Source organism: Cololabis saira, unplaced genomic scaffold (assembly GCF_033807715.1).
Source record: "Cololabis saira isolate AMF1-May2022 unplaced genomic scaffold, fColSai1.1 scf032, whole genome shotgun sequence".
NCBI classification, from domain to species: Eukaryota; Metazoa; Chordata; class Actinopteri; order Beloniformes; family Belonidae; genus Cololabis; species Cololabis saira.
The window spans coordinates 312,501-320,000 of NW_026906196.1; the positions used below are offsets into that span (position 1 = coordinate 312,501).

Sequence of the window (7,500 nt, forward strand, 5' to 3'; positions counted from 1 at the left end):
GTTGAAGATAAGTCATAGAATATAAGTCATTGATTTGTTGGTTTTATTTGTTGGAGTTAAAGTGCCTTAACCATGTGCAAAACACTTTAGGACGTGAGCTGTCGCTGTTACCACGTTGAAATATGTGTGGGTAGATTAAGCGTGAGCGCTCTCTGCTGGTTGAAAAATCTTACAGCACCTGGTATTCCCAGGCGGTCTCCCATCCAAGTACTAACAAGGCCTGACCCTGCTTAGCTTCCGAGATCAGACGAGATCGGGCGCATCCAGGCTGGTATGGCCGTAAGCTGAAGCTGAAGCTGCAGCTTGAAATACCTCTTATATGGAGTTGAAGATAAGTCATATGATATAAGTCATTGATTTGTTGGTTTTATTTGTTGGAGTTAAAGTGCCTTAACCATATGCAAAACACTTTAGGACGTGAGCTGTCGCTGTTACCACGTTGAAATATGTGTGGCTAGATTAAGCGAGACCGTTCTCTGCTGGTTGAAAAAGCTTACAGCACCTGGTATTCCCAGGCTGTCTCCCATCCAAGTACTAACCAGGCCCGACCCTGCTTAGCTTCTGAGATCAGACGAGATCGGGCGCATCCAGGCTGGTATGGGCGTAAGCAGAAGCTGCAGCTTGAAATACCTCTGATATGGAGTTGAAGATAAGTCATAGAATATAAGTGATTGATTTGTTGGTTTTATTTGTTGGAGTTAAAGTGCCTTAACCATGTGCAAAAGACTTTAGGACGTGAGCTGTCGCTCTTACCACGTTGAAATATGTGTGGGTAGATTAAGCGAGAGCGCTCTCTGCTGGTTGAAAAAGCTTACAACACCTGGTATTCCCAGGCGGTCTCCCATCCAAGTACTAACCAGGCCCGACCCTGCTTAGCTTCTGAGATCAGACGAGATCGGGCGCATCCAGGCTGGTATGGCCGTAAGCTGAAGCTGCAGCTTGAAATACTTCTTAAATGGAGTTGAAGATAAGTATATAATACAAGTCATTGATTTGTTGGTTTTATTTGTTGGAGTTAAAGTGCCTTAACCATGTGCAAAACACTTTAGGACGTGAGCTGTCGCTGTTACCACGTTGAAATATGTGTAGGTAGATTAAGCGAGAGCGCTCTCTGCTGGTTGAAAATGCTTACAGCACCTGGTATTCCGAGGCGGTCTCCCATCCAAGTACTAACCAGGCCCGACCCTGCTTAGCTTCCGAGATCAGACGAGATCGGGCGCATCCAGGCTGGTATGGCCGTAAGCAGAATCTGCTGCTTGAAATACCTCTTATATGGAGTTGAAGATAAGTCATAGAATATAAGTCATTGATTTGTTGGTTTTATTTGTTGGAGTTAAAGTGCCTTAACCATGTGCAAAACACTTTAGGACGTGAGCTGTCGCTGTTACCACGTTGAAATATGTGTGGGTAGATTAAGCGAGAGCGCTCTCTGCTGGTTGAAAAAGCTTACAGCACCTGATATTCCCAGGCGGTCTCCCATCCAAGTACTAACCAGGCCCGACCCTGCTTAGCTTCCGAGATCAGACGAGATCGGGCGCATCCAGGCTGGTCTGGCCGTAAGCTGAAGCTGCAGCTTGAAATACCTCTTATATGGAGTTGAAGATAAGTCATATAATATAAGTCATTGATTTGTTGGTGATAATAATTTAGAAGCGCTTATTTGTTGGGTTTAAAGTGCCTTAACCATGTGCAAAACACTTTAGGACGTGAGCTGTCGCTGTTACCACGTTGAAATATGTGTGGGTAGATTAAGCGAGAGCGCTCTCTGCTGGTTGAAAACGCTTACAGCACCTGGTATTCCCAGGCGGTCTCCCATCCAAGTACTAACCAGACCCGACCCTGCTTAGCTTCCGAGATCAGATGAGATCGGGCGCATCCAGGCTGGTATGGCCGTAAGCTGAAGTTGCAGCTTGAAATACCTCTTATATGGAGTTGAAGATAAGTCATATAATATAAGTCATTGATTTGTTGGTGATAATAATTTAGAAGCACTTATTTGTTGGAGTTAAAGTGCCTTAACCATGTGCAAAACACTTTAGGACATGAGCTGTCGCTGTTACCACGTTGAAATATGTGTGGGTAGATTAAGCGAGAGCGCTCTCTGCTGGTTGAAAAAGCTTACAGCACCTGGTATTCCCAGGCGGTCTCCCATCCAAGTACTAACCAGGCCCGACCCTGCTTAGCTTCCGAGATCAGACGAGATCGGGTGCATCCAGGCTGGTATGGCCGTAAGCAGAAGCTGCAGCTTGAAATACCTCTTATATGGAGTTGAAGATAAGTCATAGAATATAAGTCATTGATTTGTTGGTTTTATTTGTTGGAGTTAAAGTGCCTTAACCATGTGCAAAACACTTTAGGACGTGAGCTGTTGCTGTTACCACGTTGAAATATGTGTGGGTAGATTAAGCGAGAGCGCTCTCTGCTGGTTGAAGATGCTTACAGCACCTGGTATTCCCAGGCGGTCTCCCATCCAAGTACTAACCAGGCCCGACCCTGCTTAGCTTCCGAGATCAGACGAGATCGGGCGCATCCAGGCTGGTATGGCCGTAAGCAGAAGCTACTGCTTGAAATACCTCTTATATGGAGTTGAAGATAAGTCATATAATATAAGTCATTGATTTGTTGGTGATAATAATTTAGAAGCGTTTATTTGTTGGAGTTAAAGTGCCTTAACCATGTGAAAAACACTTTTGGACGTGAGCTGTCGCTGTTACCACGTTGAAATATGTGTGGGTAGATTAAGCGAGAGCGCTCTCTGCTGGTTGAAAATGCTTACAGCACCTGGTATTCCCAGGCGGTCTCCCATCCAAGTACTAACCAGGCCCGACCCTGCTTAGCTTCCGAGATCAGACGAGATCGGGCGCATCCAGGCTGGTATGGCCGTAAGCAGAAGCTGCTGCTTGAAATACCTCTTATATGGAGTTGAAGATAAGTCATATAATATAAGTCATTGATTTGTTGGTGATAGTAATTTAGAAGCGCTTATTTGTTGGAGTTAAAGTGCCTTAACCATGTGAAAAACACTTTTGGACGTGAGCTGTCGCTGTTACCACGTTGAAATATGTGTGGGTAGATTAAGCGAGAGCGCTCTCTGCTGGTTGAAAATGCTTACAGCACCTGGTATTCCCAGGCGGTCTCCCATCCAAGTACTAACCAGGCCCGACCCTGCTTAGCTTCCGAGATCAGACGAGATCGGGCGCATCCAGGCTTGTATGGCCGTAAGCAGAAGCTGCAGCTTGAAATACCTCTTATATGGAGTTGAAGATAAGTCATAGAATATAAGTCATTGATTTGTTGGTTTTATTTGTTGGAGTTAAAGTGCCTTAACCATGTGCAAAACACTTTAGGACGTGAGCTGTTGCTGTTACCACGTTGAAATATGTGTGGGTAGATTAAGCGAGAGCGCTCTCTGCTGGTTGAAGATGCTTACAGCACCTGGTATTCCCAGGCGGTCTCCCATCCAAGTACTAACCAGGCCCGACCCTGCTTAGCTTCCGAGATCAGACGAGATCGGGCGCATCCAGGCTGGTATGGCCGTAAGCAGAAGCTACTGCTTGAAATACCTCTTATATGGAGTTGAAGATAAGTCATATAATACAAGTCATTGATTTGTTGGTGATAATAATTTAGAAGCGCTTATTTGTTGGAGTTAAAGTGCCTTAACCATGTGCAAAACACTTTAGGACGTGAGCTGTCGCTGTTACCACGTTGAAATATGTGTAGGTAGATTAAGCGAGAGCGCTCTCTGCTGGTTGAAAATGCTTACAGCACCTGGTATTCGGAGGCGGTCTCCCATCCAAGTACTAACCAGGCCCGACCCTGCTTAGCTTACGAGATCAGACAAGATCGGGCGCATCCAGGCTGGTATGGCCGTAAGCAGAAGCTGCTGCTTGAAATACCTCTTATATGGAGTTGAAGATAAGTCATATAATATAAGTCATTGATTTGTTGGTGATAGTAATTTAGAAGCGCTTATTTGTTGGAGTTAAAGTGCCTTAACCATGTGAAAAACACTTTTGGACGTGAGCTGTCGCTGTTACCACGTTGAAATATGTGTGGGTAGATTAAGCGAGAGCGCTCTCTGCTGGTTGAAAATGCTTACAGCACCTGGTATTCCCAGGCGGTCTCCCATCCAAGTACTAACCAGGCCCGACCCTGCTTAGCTTCCGAGATCAGACGAGATCGGGCGCATCCAGGCTTGTATGGCCGTAAGCAGAAGCTGCAGCTTGAAATACCTCTTATATGGAGTTGAAGATAAGTCATAGAATATAAGTCATTGATTTGTTGGTTTTATTTGTTGGAGTTAAAGTGCCTTAACCATGTGCAAAACACTTTAGGACGTGAGCTGTTGCTGTTACCACGTTGAAATATGTGTGGGTAGATTAAGCGAGAGCGCTCTCTGCTGGTTGAAGATGCTTACAGCACCTGGTATTCCCAGGCGGTCTCCCATCCAAGTACTAACCAGGCCCGACCCTGCTTAGCTTCCGAGATCAGACGAGATCGGGCGCATCCAGGCTGGTATGGCCGTAAGCAGAAGCTACTGCTTGAAATACCTCTTATATGGAGTTGAAGATAAGTCATATAATACAAGTCATTGATTTGTTGGTGATAATAATCTAGAAGCGCTTATTTGTTGGAGTTAAAGTGCCTTAACCATGTGCAAAACACTTTAGGACGTGAGCTGTCGCTGTTACCACGTTGAAATATGTGTAGGTAGATTAAGCGAGAGCGCTCTCTGCTGGTTGAAAATGCTTACAGCACCTGGTATTCCGAGGCGGTCTCCCATCCAAGTACTAACCAGGCCCGACCCTGCTTAGCTTACGAGATCAGACAAGATCGGGCGCATCCAGGCTGGTATGGCCGTAAGCAGAATCTGCTGCTTGAAATACCTCTTATATGGAGTTGAAGATAAGTCATATAATACAAGTCATTGATTTGTTGGTGATAATAATTTAGAAGCGCTTATTTGTTGGAGTTAAAGTGCCTTAACCATGTGCAAAACACTTTAGGACGTGAGCTGTCGCTGTTACCACGTTGAAATATGTGTAGGTAGATTAAGCGAGAGCGCTCTCTGCTGGTTGAAAATGCTTACAGCACCTGGTATTCCGAGGCGGTCTCCCATCCAAGTACTAACCAGGCCCGACCCTGCTTAGCTTCCGAGATCAGACGAGATCGGGCGCATCCAGGCTGGTATGGCCGTAAGCAGAATCTGCTGCTTGAAATACCTCTTATATGGAGTTGAAGATAAGTCATAGAATATAAGTCATTGATTTGTTGGTTTTATTTGTTGGAGTTAAAGTGCCTTAACCATGTGCAAAACACTTCAGGACGTGAGCTGTCGCTGTTACCACGTTGAAATATGTGTGGGTAGATTAAGCGAGAGCGCTCTCTGCTGGTTGAAAATGCTTACAGCACCTGGTATTCCCAGGCGGTCTCCCATCCAAGTACTAACCAGGCCCGACCCTGCTTAGCTTCCGAGATCAGACGAGATCGGGCGCATCCAGGCTTGTATGGCCGTAAGCAGAAGCTGCAGCTTGAAATACCTCTTATATGGAGTTGAAGATAAGTCATAGAATATAAGTCATTGATTTGTTGGTTTTATTTGTTGGAGTTAAAGTGCCTTAACCATGTGCAAAACACTTTAGGACGTGAGCTGTTGCTGTTACCACGTTGAAATATGTGTGGGTAGATTAAGCGAGAGCGCTCTCTGCTGGTTGAAGATGCTTACAGCACCTGGTATTCCCAGGCGGTCTCCCATCCAAGTACTAACCAGGCCCGACCCTGCTTAGCTTCCGAGATCAGACGAGATCGGGCGCATCCAGGCTGGTAAGGCCGTAAGCAGAAGCTACTGCTTGAAATACCTCTTATATGGAGTTGAAGATAAGTCATATAATATAAGTCATTGATTTGTTGGTGATAATAATTTAGAAGCGTTTATTTGTTGGAGTTAAAGTGCCTTAACCATGTGAAAAACACTTTTGGACGTGAGCTGTCGCTGTTACCACGTTGAAATATGTGTGGGTAGATTAAGCGAGAGCGCTCTCTGCTGGTTGAAAATGCTTACAGCACCTGGTATTCCCAGGCGGTCTCCCATCCAAGTACTAACCAGGCCCGACCCTGCTTAGCTTCCGAGATCAGACGAGATCGGGCGCATCCAGGCTGGTATGGCCGTAAGCAGAATCTGCTGCTTGAAATACCTCTTATATGGAGTTGAAGATAAGTCATATAATATAAGTCATTGATTTGTTGGAGATAATAATTTAGAAGCGCTTATTTGTTGGAGTTAAAGTGCCTTAACCATGTGAAAAACACTTTTGGACGTGAGCTGTCGCTGTTACCACGTTGAAATATGTGTTGGTAGATTAAGCGAGAGCGCTCTCTGCTGGTTGAAAATGCTTACAGCACCTGGTATTCCCAGGCGGTCTCCCATCCAAGTACTAACCAGGCCCGACCCTGCTTAGCTTCCGAGATCAGACGAGATCGGGCGCATCCAGGCTTGTATGGCCGTAAGCAGAAGCAGCAGCTTGAAATACCTCTTATATGGAGTTGAAGATAAGTCATAGAATATAAGTCATTTATTTGTTGGTTTTATTTGTTTGGAATTAAAGTGCCTTAACCATGTGCAAAACACTTTAGGACGTGAGCTGTCGCTGTTACCACGTTGAAATATGTGTGGGTAGATTAAGCGAGAGCGTTCTCTGCTGGTTGAAAAAGCTTACAGCACCTGGTATTCCCAGGCGGTCTCCCATCCAAGTACTAACCAGGCCCGACCCTGCTTAGCTTCCGAGATCAGACGAGATCGGGCGCATCCAGGCTGGTATGGCCGTAAGCAGAATCTGCTGCTTGAAATACCTCTTATATGGAGTTGAAGATAAGTCATAGAATATAAGTCATTGATTTCTTGGTGATAAGAATTTAGAAGCGCTTATTTGTTGGAGTTAAAGTGCCTTAACCATGTGCAAAACACTTTAGGACATGAGCTGTCGCTGTTACCACGTTGAAATTTGTGTGGGTAGATTAAGCGAGAGCGCTCTCTGCTGGTTGAAAAAGCTTACAACACCTGGTATTCCCAGGCGGTCTCCCATCCAAGTACTAACCAGGCCCGACCCTGCTTAGCTTCCGAGATCAGACGAGATCGGGCGCATCCAGGCTGGTATGGCCGTAAGCTGAAGCTGCAGCTTGAAATACCTCTTATATGGAGTTGAAGATAAGTCATATGATATAAGTCATTGATTTGTTGGTTTTATTTGTTGGAGTTAAAGTGCCTTAACCATGTGCAAAACACTTTAGGACGTGAGCTGTCGCTGTTACCACGTTGAAATATGTGTGGGTAGATTAAGCGAGAGCGCTCTCTGCAGGTTGAAAAAGCTTACAGGACCTGGTATTCCCAGGCGGTCTCCCATCCAAGTACTAACCAGGCCCGACCCTGCTTAGCTTCCGAGATCAGACGAGATCGGGCGCATCCAGGCTGGTATGGCCGTAAGCTGAAGCTGAAGCTGC

At 45.6% G+C, this 7,500-nt stretch overlaps 22 non-coding genes and 1 pseudogene across 22 annotated transcripts; all 23 read right to left on the reverse strand.

Moving 5' to 3' along the window:
* Positions 1-166: 166 nt before the first annotated feature.
* Positions 167-285, reverse strand: LOC133429242 (5S ribosomal RNA). The gene has a single exon (XR_009774200.1). It is a non-coding gene; the product is annotated as a 5S ribosomal RNA (ribosomal RNA).
* Positions 286-490: 205 nt separating this feature from the next.
* On the reverse strand, positions 491-609 carry LOC133429260 (5S ribosomal RNA; annotated as a pseudogene).
* A 199-nt stretch (positions 610-808) lies between these two features.
* LOC133429018 (5S ribosomal RNA) lies at positions 809-927 on the reverse strand. The gene has a single exon (XR_009773988.1). It is a non-coding gene; the product is annotated as a 5S ribosomal RNA (ribosomal RNA).
* A 198-nt stretch (positions 928-1,125) lies between these two features.
* LOC133429634 (5S ribosomal RNA) lies at positions 1,126-1,244 on the reverse strand. The gene has a single exon (XR_009774552.1). It is a non-coding gene; the product is annotated as a 5S ribosomal RNA (ribosomal RNA).
* Positions 1,245-1,443: 199 nt separating this feature from the next.
* On the reverse strand, positions 1,444-1,562 carry LOC133429716 (5S ribosomal RNA). The gene has a single exon (XR_009774631.1). It is a non-coding gene; the product is annotated as a 5S ribosomal RNA (ribosomal RNA).
* Positions 1,563-1,779: 217 nt separating this feature from the next.
* LOC133429594 (5S ribosomal RNA) lies at positions 1,780-1,898 on the reverse strand. Its single transcript, XR_009774514.1, has one exon. It is a non-coding gene; the product is annotated as a 5S ribosomal RNA (ribosomal RNA).
* Positions 1,899-2,115: 217 nt separating this feature from the next.
* LOC133429596 (5S ribosomal RNA) lies at positions 2,116-2,234 on the reverse strand. Its single transcript, XR_009774516.1, has one exon. It is a non-coding gene; the product is annotated as a 5S ribosomal RNA (ribosomal RNA).
* Positions 2,235-2,433: 199 nt separating this feature from the next.
* On the reverse strand, positions 2,434-2,552 carry LOC133429420 (5S ribosomal RNA). Its single transcript, XR_009774348.1, has one exon. It is a non-coding gene; the product is annotated as a 5S ribosomal RNA (ribosomal RNA).
* Positions 2,553-2,769: 217 nt separating this feature from the next.
* Positions 2,770-2,888, reverse strand: LOC133429421 (5S ribosomal RNA). The gene has a single exon (XR_009774349.1). It is a non-coding gene; the product is annotated as a 5S ribosomal RNA (ribosomal RNA).
* Positions 2,889-3,105: 217 nt separating this feature from the next.
* On the reverse strand, positions 3,106-3,224 carry LOC133429004 (5S ribosomal RNA). Its single transcript, XR_009773974.1, has one exon. It is a non-coding gene; the product is annotated as a 5S ribosomal RNA (ribosomal RNA).
* Positions 3,225-3,423: 199 nt separating this feature from the next.
* Positions 3,424-3,542, reverse strand: LOC133429422 (5S ribosomal RNA). The gene has a single exon (XR_009774350.1). It is a non-coding gene; the product is annotated as a 5S ribosomal RNA (ribosomal RNA).
* A 217-nt stretch (positions 3,543-3,759) lies between these two features.
* On the reverse strand, positions 3,760-3,878 carry LOC133429255 (5S ribosomal RNA). The gene has a single exon (XR_009774213.1). It is a non-coding gene; the product is annotated as a 5S ribosomal RNA (ribosomal RNA).
* Positions 3,879-4,095: 217 nt separating this feature from the next.
* On the reverse strand, positions 4,096-4,214 carry LOC133429005 (5S ribosomal RNA). The gene has a single exon (XR_009773975.1). It is a non-coding gene; the product is annotated as a 5S ribosomal RNA (ribosomal RNA).
* A 199-nt stretch (positions 4,215-4,413) lies between these two features.
* LOC133429423 (5S ribosomal RNA) lies at positions 4,414-4,532 on the reverse strand. Its single transcript, XR_009774351.1, has one exon. It is a non-coding gene; the product is annotated as a 5S ribosomal RNA (ribosomal RNA).
* Positions 4,533-4,749: 217 nt separating this feature from the next.
* LOC133429233 (5S ribosomal RNA) lies at positions 4,750-4,868 on the reverse strand. Its single transcript, XR_009774193.1, has one exon. It is a non-coding gene; the product is annotated as a 5S ribosomal RNA (ribosomal RNA).
* Positions 4,869-5,085: 217 nt separating this feature from the next.
* On the reverse strand, positions 5,086-5,204 carry LOC133429635 (5S ribosomal RNA). Its single transcript, XR_009774553.1, has one exon. It is a non-coding gene; the product is annotated as a 5S ribosomal RNA (ribosomal RNA).
* Positions 5,205-5,403: 199 nt separating this feature from the next.
* On the reverse strand, positions 5,404-5,522 carry LOC133429006 (5S ribosomal RNA). Its single transcript, XR_009773976.1, has one exon. It is a non-coding gene; the product is annotated as a 5S ribosomal RNA (ribosomal RNA).
* Positions 5,523-5,721: 199 nt separating this feature from the next.
* Positions 5,722-5,840, reverse strand: LOC133429619 (5S ribosomal RNA). Its single transcript, XR_009774538.1, has one exon. It is a non-coding gene; the product is annotated as a 5S ribosomal RNA (ribosomal RNA).
* A 217-nt stretch (positions 5,841-6,057) lies between these two features.
* LOC133429424 (5S ribosomal RNA) lies at positions 6,058-6,176 on the reverse strand. Its single transcript, XR_009774352.1, has one exon. It is a non-coding gene; the product is annotated as a 5S ribosomal RNA (ribosomal RNA).
* A 217-nt stretch (positions 6,177-6,393) lies between these two features.
* Positions 6,394-6,512, reverse strand: LOC133429007 (5S ribosomal RNA). Its single transcript, XR_009773977.1, has one exon. It is a non-coding gene; the product is annotated as a 5S ribosomal RNA (ribosomal RNA).
* A 200-nt stretch (positions 6,513-6,712) lies between these two features.
* LOC133428931 (5S ribosomal RNA) lies at positions 6,713-6,831 on the reverse strand. The gene has a single exon (XR_009773906.1). It is a non-coding gene; the product is annotated as a 5S ribosomal RNA (ribosomal RNA).
* Positions 6,832-7,048: 217 nt separating this feature from the next.
* On the reverse strand, positions 7,049-7,167 carry LOC133429517 (5S ribosomal RNA). Its single transcript, XR_009774440.1, has one exon. It is a non-coding gene; the product is annotated as a 5S ribosomal RNA (ribosomal RNA).
* Positions 7,168-7,366: 199 nt separating this feature from the next.
* Positions 7,367-7,485, reverse strand: LOC133429739 (5S ribosomal RNA). Its single transcript, XR_009774653.1, has one exon. It is a non-coding gene; the product is annotated as a 5S ribosomal RNA (ribosomal RNA).
* Positions 7,486-7,500: the final 15 nt, after the last annotated feature.